The sequence below is a fragment of the Ambystoma mexicanum genome, chromosome 13 (genome assembly GCF_040938575.1).
Source record: "Ambystoma mexicanum isolate Mex_15411 chromosome 13, UKY_AmexF1_1, whole genome shotgun sequence".
Taxonomy (NCBI): Eukaryota; Metazoa; Chordata; class Amphibia; order Caudata; family Ambystomatidae; genus Ambystoma; species Ambystoma mexicanum.
The window spans coordinates 162,018,948-162,036,345 of record NC_090938.1 but is presented as its reverse complement, the minus strand read 5'-3'; positions in this window follow the sequence as shown (position 1 = coordinate 162,036,345).

Genomic DNA, 17,398 nt, shown 5'->3' with positions numbered 1-17,398 from the left:
AAAGAAGAGCCATTTATCACTACTTCTTGTACCGCGATGCCACAAATGGTAGGTTCGCCAGACCACTACTATAGAGGTCAATTCAGTAAAAGGGTGAGTGAATCACCAGAGGTTAAAAGAGAAGGAATCCACCACCTGCAGAAGCACCACCAATGACATATAAAAACATGTTTAGAATACCTGATAAGTCTCCAAAGTGGGTACTAATCGGCTCTCAACCATGTGTATAAATACACCATTAAAGGAATGGTTCGGTCATATTATTTTATTGGCCCTACATGTCAGCCATGTGTTTCTAAGCCTAAGTCGCTCGATTTTAGAAAAAATGTCCTATGGACCTTACCCAAGTTGTCGTCCATTAAACACACGCGAAAACAGGCAGTAGGGTGCCGCCATTTTGTGATAATCCTATCACTTGCCGCATCGCCCTGGCTGACCTGCTTTTACGGCACTAAATCATATCCCCCGCCCATGAGCCTGTCATCAGCAGACGCGTACCACCCATTTCACAACGCCAAAGCACGTCTCGTGTCAACATTCGCTGCGCTTCAACTAATGACGTGTCGCCATGGAAATGGCAGGTCGCCTCTTTCCTCAATAAGTATAAACAGACCGTTTCACAACACACAGCAGCAGATTTTCGATTCCATTCCTCTCTCTGTGTTACTTTGAGTATTCTGTAATTCGTTTCTGTGCTCTGGTCAGCTACCTTCGTTGCTTGTAGCCCGTGTGAACAGATACCAGTACCACTGCTATAAATTATTTTAGTTTGTTTAACACACAATGGCTACAATAATGCCCTACATGTACGAGCCCGAGTATACCGAGGAGGAACTACTGGAAAGGGAAACATGCAAAAACGATGGGTCTTCGGACGGCAGTTGGGAGGACGATTCAACAGCTGAAGAGCCTGGACGTAGTCGCATGGACGGTGTTTCCACCTGGTGCACATGCAATCGGTGCGAGCTAATGCCAACCGAGGACGAGAACTGCTGCTGCTGTGACAACTTGGGATGCATGGCCTACATTTCGGAAGGCGAGCCACGACCGCAATGCATCACCCAGCTGCCAGACTTCAGGGCAGCCTGCCTCACACGGTCCGTGTTGAGTATAATGATGGTGCTTATGCACGAACTTCGTGCAACTGTTCGTCCTCGTAATCCGAGTAACGAGTAAGTATACTCTGCTTGACATGCCACTCCTATTTCATGATCTTCTACTATATCCAAAATTACATATACATATCATTGTAACGCTTGAAAGTCGTTCAATAGTGTGCAGTGTCTAGATAGCATTTGTCCGAGCAGAATGCCATTAGTTACAAGAATTGTCATTGACAACAAACGTTTATTAAACTTATCTTGGTCATTTAAAAACAGTTTGTTTCATTCCTTTTCACAGGTGGTACAGGCTGGTGGCCTATTGTTCCTTTACATGGTGGCTTCACGGGAGGCTTGGACACCGCGTTCGAAGAGTAATACCCGCCTGTGCCATTCGTGCCATAAGAGAAACTTTCCCATGTGACAGCGGTCAGTACAGGGGATTTTCTCTCGCTGTGCTGCAACCTGACCTGTACAATGTGTAAAGCCTTATATTTTTGTGTCATCAAAATAAGATACAAAATAAAACACCACATATATTTTAACAACGGTTGTTTCAATTTTTTTAAATGAATCAAGTGTGTCTCCATTCAAGGATGGACGTCAGACATCTGTGCTCCGAATGGGTGAAGGCCAGGTTGCTGTGAATCAGGGTGGTCACTATCTAAGCTAACATAATATATTCTCAATAATGCATGCACTAAATAACACTTGTTCAAAGTCTTTCAGTCGGTTATGTCTCTATAAGTCACACATATATCTATACTATCAATTAACATTGGATTATACAGGCCTTAGGTTAAGGGTCTTGACCACTATAATACACTGTTTGAAGTGTGGGTCTGTGCTCACAAGAATCTCCGATATGTGGCATTTGTTATTGATAGGCAACGATATACTGCAGTAGGGGTCTAATGTTAGTTGGGGATCTGCTAGGTGGGCATCATGGCGTGGTCAGTGGTCTGGCACATGAAGAGAATACCTTGAAGGGACTGTAAGGATATTTGGCGTGTTACAGTACACAGTACAGCAATACTGCACAAGTAGCATTTTTTTTTTGCAGCACCACCACAAGGGTGCGGTGCATTGCTATATGGGTTAGCAGATTAACAAGGAAAGACAGGCTATTCAGTCAAAAAACGATTTTAACATATAAGATGCAAATCTATTTTTACAGTTAAAAGCACACGTGTTCATTTAAAAATGCACACTATTTTTCACCTGAAATGCCTATATTGCTAGAGACACATTTGAAAATTAACAGCTAACATATTAACCATTAACCTGACTAATAAAACCTTATTTTAATATAACTCACTAATAAAATGTGTTCTCTACTGCAGAATTAGGCATACTTTGAAAACCAGTTAAATGAGTGTGCAGATTTTTTTTTCCCCTCTTCTCTGCCTGATTATCCGTGTTGTTGTGCACAGTAACTGCAGGAGGAAGGAAGTCAGATTTGCAACAATTGCAAATGTATAAGCGAAGCTATTGTTAAAGAGTAGGAGGATGAGAGATGATGGATTTCATTGGGACACGTCATAAAGAGGGCTGAGAGGAAAGTTTTAGTGGGCAGTAGCAGGGAAAAAGACAGGCAGACATCTTTCTGCACTACTGGGGAGAAGACCTGGCTGTGGGGGTGTCCTGCTGCAGTCAAGACTGGGGAAAGCTGAAAGAATTACCTTCCCACTGGCAGAGGCAGTCCTATCTGAAAAAGCTGAGAATTCCAGGCAATGACCCCGGCTTGAGAAGGCAAGCGTTCCTTTTTGTTGGAGTTAAGCCAAGAGAGCCACATTCACAGAGAGAAGCATCTGAACAGATAAGGTAATTACCTAACTGGGGGAGCTGTGTGTGTGCACGAAAGTATGCAGTCAGTGTAGAAAAATGAAAGTCCCGTGCGTGTCTTAATCAAGTGCTAATGTTGCAATTTAAGTTCTGTTCTCCGCCACTATAATTGCAGTGTGTCATTGAAAATGCTTTGATTGTTCCATTTTATTGCTGTAAAGAATGAGATCATGTCTAAATGCAAATTTTATAATACAGAAAATATTTGAAAACAGACGGGTGGTTTATTTTCTATTTACCATTACAATGCCAATGATGTGGGGAGATTTTTAAACAGTGCAATGGTCATTTTAAGACAGATGTGTGTATGTCAGAATCAGTATGAATAATTGTGAGTGACTGTAGTATAACTTGTTGGAGGTACATGAGCCAACGGGAAGAGAGACTCTCTGAACATAGCTCCCTACCGTATATAAGGTAGTGGAAATTACCACAAGACTACCACATATAGCTCTCTGTCGTAAATAAGTCAGTGAGTTTGCCCATGGTGGCGCACCAACACTATCACTGGAAATTGTGGTTTCCCTAGAATGCAGGTCTGAGGTCTCTCTAGTGATCACACGAAAAATCTAAGCGAAGATAAGGGATTCTGGACATTGGGGCCACAAATAAAATAAGGGAATTATGCTCACCAAAATACCACCAACCACGTATACCAAATATGCAGGTCTGGGTGCTGAAATAATGCATGTCCATTGTATTATTGTTGCACATGGCCAAATCTGAATACAAAGAGTGATTATTGCTAAGTTATTTCTCGGCGGTAATAAAATACCGTCAGGCCCCAAATCTCCACAAAATACCCTACATATTTATGGTGCGTTGCAGGCCGGGAAAGTGATCATAGAGTACCTACTGGGCGTGGCAAGTGTGTCTCACACTGCCATTTGCACATTAAAGGGAACCCATTTTATAATAGCAGTGTGCCACTAAAAACGAATTTCAGAATGTCACAAAGGGAAACCACATTCTCAGATCTAGTGCAATATTTAGAGGCAAAGTTATTTGCACATGGGAATTGGTCTTCGAACAGTACCTTAGAATGGAGTAACCGCATTCAGGGTGAGGTGCAGAAAGAAAAACTAGACAATATTTTTGCAGAAGGCAGCATAATTCAGGTCTGCCTTACAAGATTATTGAATGCAGCCGATAAAAGTGCAGAGAAAGACTGTTTAATACGGCTATGCGGCAAAATATGGTTTATTTTAAACAAGTCCCTGCGAATGCAAGAGAATGATACTCAGTTAATTAACAGGTTAAAGACTGAATTAGATGGGGCAAGTAAAAATCAGGAAATGTTGAGAGCAGAATTGGATGTATGCCAAAAAGACATGCAATTAAAATGCAGAGACTTTGATACTCAGTTATCCAAAAGCAAGAAGCAATTTGAAGATAGTGAGCAAGAATTGACACACTTAAAAGCCTTAGTGGATCACATTAGGCAGGATAAAGATGAGGTTGTTTCAGAAATGCAGATTTTACAAAAAGAACATTGCGAAAAAGAAGGTGATCTCCAGAGTGCAGAACAAGAAATGATTAAAATGATCCAAGAAAGAGACAAGAGAAATAAAGAGTTCAATGAATGCCAAATGCCAATGTGCGATATGCAGGAGGCAATTAATAAAATGAGTGATGAAAATAATTATTTGCATGATGAAGCCAACAGACTCCTTAAAAAGTGTAAGGACTTAGAACAGCAAATGTGCATTCCCAGGTCCCAGGAGAGGCGGCAGGGTACCACATTCAATGGAGTGGAGGTGAATTCTAGCTCTGCCCAAAGAGCTAGTGCCCCAGTGACTGGGCCGGTGACTGAACTTGGTTGCAGCGCCCTTGGGGGATTTGATACTCCCATTGGGGGCAGCCACCAATCTCATACACCTGAAAACAGGATTGAATCACAAAATAGTGCAATTCCATGCATTGCAACAAGTAGCCCCATAAAAATAATGAAATCCATTAAAGCCCTGATCAAACCATTTAAAAAGGGAGGTGAATGCTGCATTGAGGATCACTTAGAAGCGGTGCATGACATTTTTAAAGCGCTCCAGATACCTAAGGAACAGTACAGACAATATTTTCATTTAACTTTAGATGCCCCGACGGCCAGCATCATAAGGGGATTAAATGAACAGCAGAATATGACATGGCTGGAGTTTGAAAAAGAAATTAGGCGTCATTTTTCTCCTTTTCAGTCATTGCAGGAGGCAAAGAAAGTTGCGTACACTATTACTGCTGGACCTAATACATCACCTCGCCAATTTTTACAAGACTTAAAAAGAGCATTCTCTCGCTTTGATGTATCTTTTGACTCAAATTCCAATGAGTTTAAAACCGCATACTTCTATGGGCTACAGAAAGACATTATATCCCAATTGGTCCGTGAATTTGACCGTGACAAGTCCCTTGAATGGATTGTACATCAAAGCACCAAGCTATATGAGGTACTCTATTGTCAGGGTAGAGAAAGTGATAAAATGAAAGATACTAGGCCTAAATCTAAAGAACCCTCAGCCACAGTAATGGAAATCAGGTCAGCCAAAATGTCCCTTGAGTCTGCTCAAAGCCAAGGTAAAAATAATGTGACACCTGAACAAAGGGGTAATCAACAAAGATCGCCATTTCCTGTACCAATGTTCCAATCACATGATCCTAGTAATAGAGAGAGCTACATCAGCCCTAGATATTTAGGAGATAGACCCCGGGTAAGATACCGGTCTGATATGGCAGGTATGAACCATAACCAGAGACAAAATCAAGATCAAAGAAATGATGGTCCCTACCAGTCATTGGGGACACAGAGCAGATTTGATCCCAGCACCATGATATATGGTAATCAGGATAGGCCCCGATATGTGGATCGATTTACTGATAATGGAAATCAACATAGGGGCCAGTACCCACAATCTGAGAGACAGGACATGAAGCAAAACGTGAACTACAGTCCACGCCAGTACAATGATTCCCCACCAGGGGACTATAATCAAAGGATGGGTGCAACCCGCTCCCCTCCACAAATGAATCAAGAGTTCAGAAACCATCCCAACCGGTATCAATCACCTGAGAGGTATCAGAATAGATCCAATCAGGGGGAAAACAACCAATATCGACCTAGGCCACAGAAAGAGGATCCTAGAGAGGTGGAAAGGTTCCAATGCCTTGAGGCCCAAGTGAAAATGTTAGCTGAGCAAATAGGAAAGCTCTATACAGCGCAAAAACAACCTTCCAAAGAGGGGGCTGATGGCCATAGCAATGACCGGGGGGCTTCCGAAAAGTGACTAAGTACTCATGATAACTGCAGTGCCAAAATGACAGATTGCTCTGATATAACTTTGCATAACGACTCTGAGATGACTAATGGATTAAAAATGAAAGTACCAGTAAATGAAATTGTGATGGAAAGTGTAAATACTTCTAAAAAAGAGGTACGGTTTAACTTAGAGCTAAATAAAACATTAAAGATTTGCACAAATGACAAAGAAACATTAGGAATTCCAAAAGAACAAAGGGACAGATTTAAGAAAAATGACTCATGCATGGGGAATACCAGTGAACAGGGAGTAAGTGGGGATGCCATAGCTCCTTCCCTGGGCAAGCAAAACAATGACCAAACACAGACAGAAAAAGGAAATACTCACAAGGAGGGTACAAGTCAATCACCTGAAAAATTCTTTGAGCCACATATTTTTGAAGAGGCTGAAAGGGCTGGTATTACACTAAATGATCACAAATGCACAGAATTAAAAAATGACAAATTGCTGAATGACGTTGTTACACATGTTCAGTTGGAAGGTTGTAATGTGGTCTCTGATGTTACCCAGATGGATGGGCGAACGGTGGCCACACTCCAAAAAACCTCTGAACATGGAGAAATGAATAAAATATCTCGCACAGAAATGGGTAAAAAGGAGGGAAAAATGTCTTTTCATTTACCAATGTGCTTAGCCAAAAGTGAAAAAGACCTGAGAAAGGTGAGCCCTGAAATCAGTAAGAATTCACATTTCTTATGTGTATTAGAGGAAGTTGAGGACAGATATTATGCACCCATCACTGTAGAAGAAAAATGCCACACCTTCGCTATGATTGACACTGGCGCACAGGCCACAATTATGTCCAAGGAGCTGGTAAAGAGTATCAATGAAGGGAGGCCTCCACAGAGTCAGATCACAGTGAAGGCAAATCAAGGCCCAGTGCATAACTTTAATGGGGAGGAGGTGCCCATCATAGGTGTAACTGAGGTTGACATAAAAATAGGAAAGCACAGAATGAAACAAGAGGTATTGATCACATCTATTTGTGAAATTCCATTTCTGATGGGGACAGATTGCCTGAAAAGATTGTCTCCTCTCATAGATGGGGTGAATGGAGTGCTGTGGTCCTTAACCAAAAAACCATTGAGGCCTAAGAAACTAAAATCACAAAACAGCAATATAAAAGAATGTCACACCGTTGCCAAAACAAATGATGCTGTGGAGGTATATCTCCAGAATAGCTGCATACCTAGTGTCACTGTTATATTAATGTGTCAAGACAAAGATCAGAGCGACAATGAAAAACTACCTGTACAAATATACTTGGACCCAAGGAAAGATTGGCAGACTGCTATAGATGAACACACATTACGTTTTTACTTAAAAGAGAATACATGCAAACAGAATATTGTTCCTAAAACAGATTCAGAAAAACACATTACCACTCTGGCAGAGATACACATGGAAGATGAGCAACCATGGGTTCACGCTGGTATAAATGATTATCTTAAAACAATAAAAGCCACTTTAGCGCTTGAACATGAAAGGAGTTTCATTAATGAGAAATTGTTGCAAAAAATTATGGAGAGGGAAGAAATCCCGAAATTTAGGATTAAAAACCAATATGTTTCTGGGTTGGACAGTCCAGACTTTGAAAACCGAATTACAGGCAGATGCATGCTTAAAATTAGCATTGGGCAGAAAACAATTTACCATAATGTATGGATAGTGAATGGAGCACAAAATGAATTTTACATGGGCAATGACATCATGCACAGAATGTGTATGGTGTTAGATTTCCTTAATCAAAAAATATGGTCACGCCTAGGTGGTCCGGCACCTGAATTTGAAGACAAAAGAAGGGCTTATCATTGTGCACAACTAGTTCCTTATGCAGTCGAATTACAAATGAGGAAAAATACTATTGTTCCTGCATTTACAAAACAGTTTGCAATAACACTGCAATGCAAAAATGGACAGCAGATGAAAGGCTCTGATGCATTTGTATGCCTGAATGAATCCATAAAACAGCAAGGCCTGGATTATGAATACATTCCATTGGTAGACATTGGTGAGGGATCTGTAAAAATCATGGTAAATAATAAAGGTTGTCAGGACGTTCATTTAGAGGAAAACTCCCCATTAGGAATGGCCATACAAAAATCACATTATACGGCAGATTTAAATAACATGGTGATTGGGAATATTCCTGAAAAATATGTAGATGCCAAGGGCGAGTTGCCAGAACACCTGGACTCTCAGCCCAAAGGAATATTTAAAATTCACTCTGTGTATCCTTATGATTCAAATGAGACAGTGTGCTGCCATCAAGAGGATTGCATAATATTTAATTTAAATGAAAATGAAACAGGAAATCAGCCCATTGAAGTGGAAGCTGATATGCCAAAATATTTGAAAGTGGCAGCTCTACAAAAAGACACAGCCACACAGTTAGAGGAAAGCGCTGAGATTCCTTTACCAGAAGAGTTTCCAGAATTTTCCAGAATGGTAGAAGAGCAGATCTCCTTAGCGGATGCATGTAACAGCGATGAGGATCGACGCAATCTGAGGGAAATATTTATGGAGTTTAAGGATGTATTTGCAAAAGATGCTTATGATTGTGGTTTAACTGATTTACATGTGGCCACACTACCAGAAGGTTGTAGCAGAAATCCAGTGTTTGTACGCCAGTATAGACTACCGCTGGCATGTTTAGAATCATTGGCAGAGATTATTAAAAATTTGGAATCACGGGGAATAATTAGGCCCATTCATAGCACATCCAATACGCCTATTTTAGGTGTGTTAAAGCCAAATGGTCAATGGCGGCTGTGTGCAGACTTAAGAGAGTTAAATAAAAGAGTACCAGTATCTAGATGGCCACTTCCATTCATTGATCAGGGCCTAGCTCAGATACATGGTTCAAATGTATTTACCACGTTAGATCTCACATCTGGATATTGGTGTGTGCCATTGGCAGAGGAGATACAACACCTATTTTCCTTTACATTTGACAGGACTCAATATGCCTGGCTTAGAGCTCCGTTCGGGTACATCAATAGTGGGAGTGAATTTGGCATATTTTTGAGAAAGGCCATGCCGGATGCAGCGGAAAGAGGGACAATAGTTTATGTGGATGATGTCTTGATAAAAAATGAAAACCTTAAAAGCCATTTTGATGAAATAAGACATGTGCTTGGCCAATTGCAGAAAGCAGGCGCCAAAGTATCTTTGCAAAAAGCACAATGGTGCAAGAAAAAAGTGAACTTTCTAGGGCATGAAGTGACTGAACATGGGCTAAATCCACAAAGGAAGAAAATAGAGGCCATACAAAGATTAAAAGATCCTAAAAATGTGAAAGGAGTAAAAAGTTTATTAGGGATGACAGGCTATAACAGAAAGTTCATTGAGAATTATGCAGAAATCACTCAACCATTGACTAAACTGCTTAAACTAAATACTCCCTGGAGATGGGAAAGAGAGCAGTCTGATGCAGTGGCTAGATTGAAGGAATGTCTTGTAATGGCACCATGTTTAGCATACCCCATAAAGAACAGGGATTTCTTTATAGAAATAGGCTTTTCTGAACATTGTATGTCAGCAGTGTTATCACAAAAACACGATTTGAATCACAAAACCATTGCATATGCAAGTAAGGCATTTTCCCAAGTTGAAATGAAATTTAATGAATGCGAAAAGGCCCTATTAACCACTGTGTGGGCGCTACAACATTTCCGCCCCATTATTCAGGGAGAAAAGGTGATTATTGAAACAAATCATCAACCTTTGCAATTTTTAGAGAGTAAAAGAATTAGATCAGGCAATCTAGCGCAATCCAGAATCACTTCATGGACACTGGCATTACAAGGTTTTCCCGTAGAAGTAAGATATGGACAAAATAAAAAGAGCCCAATTGCTCAAGGGTTAGCTGACTTACATGACTGTGCAGCTGAACAAATAACAAATGAAATGGATGTGGAAGCTAGTTTACAGGAATTTGAACAATCACCACACAAAGCTTTTGATGAAAAAACATGCAAGGATTTGCCAACTGTATATGTGGATGGTTGTGCTTTTCACATTGAAAATGACAGTAATAAACAATTAGTGGCAGGAATAGGAAATGTCTGGTTGAAATGTGAAGGCGTTCCTAGTATAGGGATGAGGATTGGAGATAGGAGCAGTCAGGTGGCGGAATTGGCAGCCATCTATAAAGCAATTGCTACTGCAGTTGATAAAAAGTTCAGTGAAATTGTCCTGGTGACTGATTCTGACTATGCACGGAATAGCTTTGTGGAATATTTGCCTGGTTGGAAAGCAAGAGGCATGGTTACATACAACAAAAAGCCACTTAAACATGGAAAAATGATACAAGCCATAGACAAATTGGTGTCAGAAAATAATTTAACAATATACTGGAGAAAAATTCGTGGGCATTTAAAAACACCAGGAGAGGATAAGGAGGGAAATGATAAGGCAGACCATCTGGCTAAGATTGGGGCTGTGATGGGAGAATTGCTACCTATTGATTATTTAATGGGTGAAATACAAATTGATGCAGTCACACGTTCTAAAGCACCAAAGGAGGTAGATCAACCGGTGGTGCAGTGGAGTCATGACACGCCAGACCAAGATCTGATTGAGGCACAAAAGAATGATCAAATTTTAGGAATCTATTATAATCATTTGATAGATCCTGAACAAAATCCTTTAACAGAAAATGATTGTATGGGAAAAGAAGAGTTGAGGGTGTTATTAAAGAACAAAACACGAATTAGATTACAGGATGGACTCATGATTAGAGAGTCCATAACAGGGCAAATACAGTGGGTAGTACCCCTTTCATTCAGAGGACTAATGCTACACCATGCACACGATGCCATAACTGCAGGCCATAGAGGTTCACAAAAGACATTAGAAATACTAAAAGATTATGCTTACTGGCCACATATGTCCCAAGATGTGGAATTATATACTAGAGGATGTCTAGTATGCGCCCAATTTAAACCTGCTTCACCAATGCATAGAGCACCATTGATGAAAAGAGGCCTAACTCTCCCATGGTCAGATTTGCAAATAGACTATGTAGGTCCTTTAAAAAGGTCGAGCAGGGGACACCGCTATATTTTGAGTGTGGTATGTTTGATGTCAAAGTGGATTGAGTGCATTCCCGCACCAGATTGTAGTGCGCAAACAGCAGCCACATTGCTGGTGAACCATGTGTTCTCAAGGTTTGGGTTGCCACAAAGAATTGAGTCAGACAGAGGAAGTCATTTCACAAGTACTCTAATGAGTAAGGTATGGCAAATACTAGGTGTGAAAAGGAAACTACATATCGCATATCGGGCGGCGTCTTCAGGTACAGTTGAAAGAAGCAATAGGTCTGTTGTGGACATTTTAAAGAAATTTGTGGCAGAAGCAGGTTCCAGCTGGGATTTGCGTTTACCATTGGTTTTGATGGCAATCAGGTCGACTCCTGCCAAAGCAACAGGTGTTAGCCCCCATGAGGTCTTAACAGGTAGGAAAATGGTGTTACCACAACACCTACTATACAGAACACATGAGCAAACTCTAGTGAGTGCATCCACAGTTCATGAATATATTGATGAACTGAGGAGGCATTTGCAACATGCATTTGCTTTTGTGCAGAGAAATCTGGAAAGAGCTGCTGACAGTGCTAAGTCATATTATGACAAAAAGACATCAGTAAAGGAATACAATGTAGGGGATCAGGTGTACAAATTTCATTTTGGAAAAAGTAAACAGAAAAATTCTAAATTTCTGGCAGCCTGGCAGGGGCCATTTCGAATTATAGATAAAGTCTCTCCTGTAGTGTATAAAATTTTGAAAAATGAAGGTGAAACAGCAATAGAGCAGTTTGTCCATGTAAATCAAATCAAACCATGCCATCCCAGACATGAGATCAGGCAGCTTGAGCATGTGGAAACGGATAGAGTCCCTTGAGAAAATAAATGGGTGTGATCAGGAGGCAGTGACAAAGAAGTTAAAAAAAAGTTGATTGTTAGGATGGCACATAAACACTGTAATATATGTGAAAATATATAATATAAATAAATAAATAAATAAATAAATAAATAAATAAATGCACATATAACGGAAGCTCGTGGTTGGTGTGCAGAGAGAAAGTGTATTAAATATTGAATGCTGTTTTATATGTGTTTGTTTTCTTTTAACTTGTGTTTAATTTCAGAAAAAAGAAAAAAAAACGAAGTATTTTTACCAAGCATGTTTTATTTTTGGCAAAAGGATGAAGTTAGTATTGTGCTATGTACTTAATCTGTTTATTTTCTATTTTGATTTAGACAATTAACATTGTTTGGTCGGAGGTTCTGGGACCAGAGGCCACGGGAGACGATGGAGTCCTGGAGACCGCGAGAACGGATTCCGGGAAAGCCCCAAAGAGGGGTGAAGACCAAGGCTACAAAGCGATCAGCATTGAAGATGATACCGATGACATGTTTAACGATGGTGATATTTGGAGGGATCTTCAAGAATTCAGAAGCACAGGTTGTCATTGAACCTGGACCAGCATCTGGTATCGCGGTGGAAGAGGCACCAGGATTCATCATGAGTGATAGAAGGATGATTTTCCAAAATATATACATTCCATTAAATCCTGAGATTTTGATTGAAAAACACTTGAACAATACCGGAATTAAGATTGAACAGACTAAAGAGTGGCTGGAAATAAGAAAAGAGGACACTAAGCAGTCAATAAGAGATATATTAATGCAATTGGAAAAAACATTCGTGAATTCAGCGGACATTAAGAAGAAGAGAGGAAAGAGAGGTGCGGTGATGCTCGCGATATCAATGGTAATGTCTATAATTGGAGCAATAATAGGTACTACAATATCAACAGCCAATTCTATTTCGGTAGGAACACTGAGTACTAAAGCACAACAACTGAGTATTGACCTAGAAATAATACAAAAGACATTAGATGGAATTAGAGGGGGACTGGATGAACAAGTAAGATTCATAAATGAAACTGCAATCATTCTAAATGAACAAGCGGATGTGATGCAACGGGCGACTAAAATAATACTTAAGCATGACAGAACTTTAAATGAAATATTGAACATAATGAGTCCTGTTGATAGACTATTAACGAATTATATGAGAGAAGTTCAAACTGCAGTTTCACAATTGATTCAAGGACATATTCCCTTGTATTTTGTTTCGCAGGATATCATTCGTCAAATGATAGAAAGATTGACCAGGAGGGAAATTGACCTTATACAGATAAAAATTGCATTCGAAATGGGGAATGCAATGCCGTTATATGTGGACTTGGAAAGACTAGAGATCGGATTTTTGCTATGCATCCCATTTGTAGCCCCTGAACTTATTTATCAAACGAAGTGGGTACACAACGTGGGATTTTGGCAAGAGGACAAATTCATTAAGATTAAGACTCCAGAAGTGGTGGCATTTCAGTCATGGGAACCTGAAGTTTATTTAATACCAAACCTGGAAACATGTGTAACATTTAAAGAACAAAATTATATGTGTCCAGGTAAACCGTTTGTTCCTGATGCCACAGATGCTATTTGTGGATTGAAATCTGACCCAAGTATATCAGAGGGATGTGAAGTGATTATTAGTAATATGGGGAGTGAAGAAATGGCACAGGCTAAGATGGTCAGAGGTAAATGGTTGGTCAGCACCTGTTTAAAGAACATGACGGTAGTACATTTAAACCATGGAACATACGTGGTTAAACAGGTAAAATATAATGTTTTTTATTTACAGGTTCCAAAGGATGCAATTGTGTCAATTGGGGGATTAACATTGTTCCATGTAACAAATGATGTTTGGGAAAGCCAAGTGGAAAATATCGATTTTTTTCAAAGGGATACTTTTCCAATAGATCCAGATGTGGAATATTTATTGAATCACAAAGAAAGACATGTTATGAAAATGAATTTGCGAAAAAACAATATTACAATTAGTAATCTGGGCATAATAGAAGTGGAAAGATTTAATTGGGGAACCTGGGGGGAACGCTCAATAGTGGGTTTGGCTATCCTGGTGCTAATCATGGGTGGATGGTTGATTGTGCTATCAGTAAAAATGAAAATGTTACTGATTTTACTGACTACGTCAGGAAGAGAAAGATATCCCAATACACATGCATTTTAAGAGAAAAAGAAAGAACAAGTTGTTTTTAGGAATTGGCTTGGATTATAGCCAAGTTCTAAAAAAAAAGGAGGGTATATGTAAGGATATTTGGCGTGTTACAGTACACAGTACAGCAATACTGCACAAGTAGCATTTTTTTTTTGCAGCACCACCACAAGGGTGCGGTGCATTGCTATATGGGTTAGCAGATTAACAAGGAAAGACAGGCTATTCAGTCAAAAAACGATTTTAACATATAAGATGCAAATCTATTTTTACAGTTAAAAGCACACGTGTTCATTTAAAAATGCACACTATTTTTCACCTGAAATGCCTATATTGCTAGAGACACATTTGAAAATTAACAGCTAACATATTAACCATTAACCTGACTAATAAAACCTTATTTTAATATAACTCACTAATAAAATGTGTTCTCTACTGCAGAATTAGGCATACTTTGAAAACCAGTTAAATGAGTGTGCAGATTTTTTTTTCCCCTCTTCTCTGCCTGATTATCCGTGTTGTTGTGCACAGTAACTGCAGGAGGAAGGAAGTCAGATTTGCAACAATTGCAAATGTATAAGCGAAGCTATTGTTAAAGAGTAGGAGGATGAGAGATGATGGATTTCATTGGGACACGTCATAAAGAGGGCTGAGAGGAAAGTTTTAGTGGGCAGTAGCAGGGAAAAAGACAGGCAGACATCTTTCTGCACTACTGGGGAGAAGACCTGGCTGTGGGGGTGTCCTGCTGCAGTCAAGACTGGGGAAAGCTGAAAGAATTACCTTCCCACTGGCAGAGGCAGTCCTATCTGAAAAAGCTGAGAATTCCAGGCAATGACCCCGGCTTGAGAAGGCAAGCGTTCCTTTTTGTTGGAGTTAAGCCAAGAGAGCCACATTCACAGAGAGAAGCATCTGAACAGATAAGGTAATTACCTAACTGGGGGAGCTGTGTGTGTGCACGAAAGTATGCAGTCAGTGTAGAAAAATGAAAGTCCCGTGCGTGTCTTAATCAAGTGCTAATGTTGCAATTTAAGTTCTGTTCTCCGCCACTATAATTGCAGTGTGTCATTGAAAATGCTTTGATTGTTCCATTTTATTGCTGTAAAGAATGAGATCATGTCTAAATGCAAATTTTATAATACAGAAAATATTTGAAAACAGACGGGTGGTTTATTTTCTATTTACCATTACAATGCCAATGATGTGGGGAGATTTTTAAACAGTGCAATGGTCATTTTAAGACAGATGTGTGTATGTCAGAATCAGTATGAATAATTGTGAGTGACTGTAGTATAACTTGTTGGAGGTACATGAGCCAACGGGAAGAGAGACTCTCTGAACATAGCTCCCTACCGTATATAAGGTAGTGGAAATTACCACAAGACTACCACATATAGCTCTCTGTCGTAAATAAGTCAGTGAGTTTGCCCATGGTGGCGCACCAACACTATCACTGGAAATTGTGGTTTCCCTAGAATGCAGGTCTGAGGTCTCTCTAGTGATCACACGAAAAATCTAAGCGAAGATAAGGGATTCTGGACATTGGGGCCACAAATAAAATAAGGGAATTATGCTCACCAAAATACCACCAACCACGTATACCAAATATGCAGGTCTGGGTGCTGAAATAATGCATGTCCATTGTATTATTGTTGCACATGGCCAAATCTGAATACAAAGAGTGATTATTGCTAAGTTATTTCTCGGCGGTAATAAAATACCGTCAGGCCCCAAATCTCCACAAAATACCCTACAGGACACAGGGCCAGAATGGCAGTAAGTTTCCACTGGCGAGGGTGCGTGGGCAAGGACACGTTTGTGGAGATGAACGAGCTATGTGCTTAAAACAGGCTGGTTCACATGCAGGACAGTGATCTTAGAGGAAGAGTGATGTGTTAAATTTATTAGCTGTTGCAAATACCTCTGGAGTTTTCCATTCAGAATGGGAACGAGGGTGGGGGCCATGTGCTCTGCGCAGTGAGGCCTGGTCACCAAGATGGAATGGAAACGGGGTACAAAAATGGATGCCCCGTGTCCTGCTCAGTGGTCCCATCTACGCGAATGTCAACCAAAGTTAACATCACATAAGGGCAAGGGACGAACCCACTGCTGGCGGCACTTGGTCCGTGTTTCTACTGAGAAGTAAAGGATGAGAGGGGCCCGATGGCCCCTCGCTACCACACACTTGCCTGCACGCCCCAGGCCCATCCATCCCACCCCCCTCTATCAAAGGCGGTTCGCACCCGGGGATGAGCGCTGGCATGGGGGGCTGTCATGGGCGCAAACGGCCAAGGTGCCAAACAGCATGTACACTTCAAAAGGTATCCCACGCCCAGGGGCCATCACTCACATGGCCTCCCTCAGACCCCGTGTCTCCAGGCAGGCCTCCCCTGAGGCAGGCCGCCCCCCTGCAATCCACATAATACCACGACATACACACGCCATTCATTCACAAACACAAACCTGTTTCTAATACTTTATAAACCACTTGATATGTCTCATGAGAACATCTTTGTGCTTTGCAAGTCAACTCCTGAACCTTCTACCTGAGAAGCACTGAGATCTATGCTAATCTGCTCGTCATCGTGCTATCTGTGAACGCTTCGAGCAAACTCGTCAGTGTGCTACCTTTGGCCATCTACCTGTTCTCCTGCAACATACTGCTCGGCCTACTGAATCCAACTGTTTGTTGGTCAAGGTAAGGCCATGTATCCTAGTCATATTTCGGTCATTTTTACATTTCTATCTGTTTGCGATTACAGTACCCAATAGTGCTATGGTCATTGGTCTCATTGCTATTGACTTGAGTTTCAATTGTTATGCTATCAATAGATCTATTTATTTTCATCTGTGTCAATTGTCATCGAATTGCATCCTTAGGGGGTTCAATCTATAATGTAAGCATGTTTCCTTCTCGTGCAAGACAGAACATCCAAGGGACGAGTCACATGTTCAGAGTTTAGTCACATCATTGAAAACATTTCTGTAACTTATGCAAATACTAAGCCGCACATGATGAACTGGTATAGTTCCGGCGACCAAAACAAAGCTTGCATT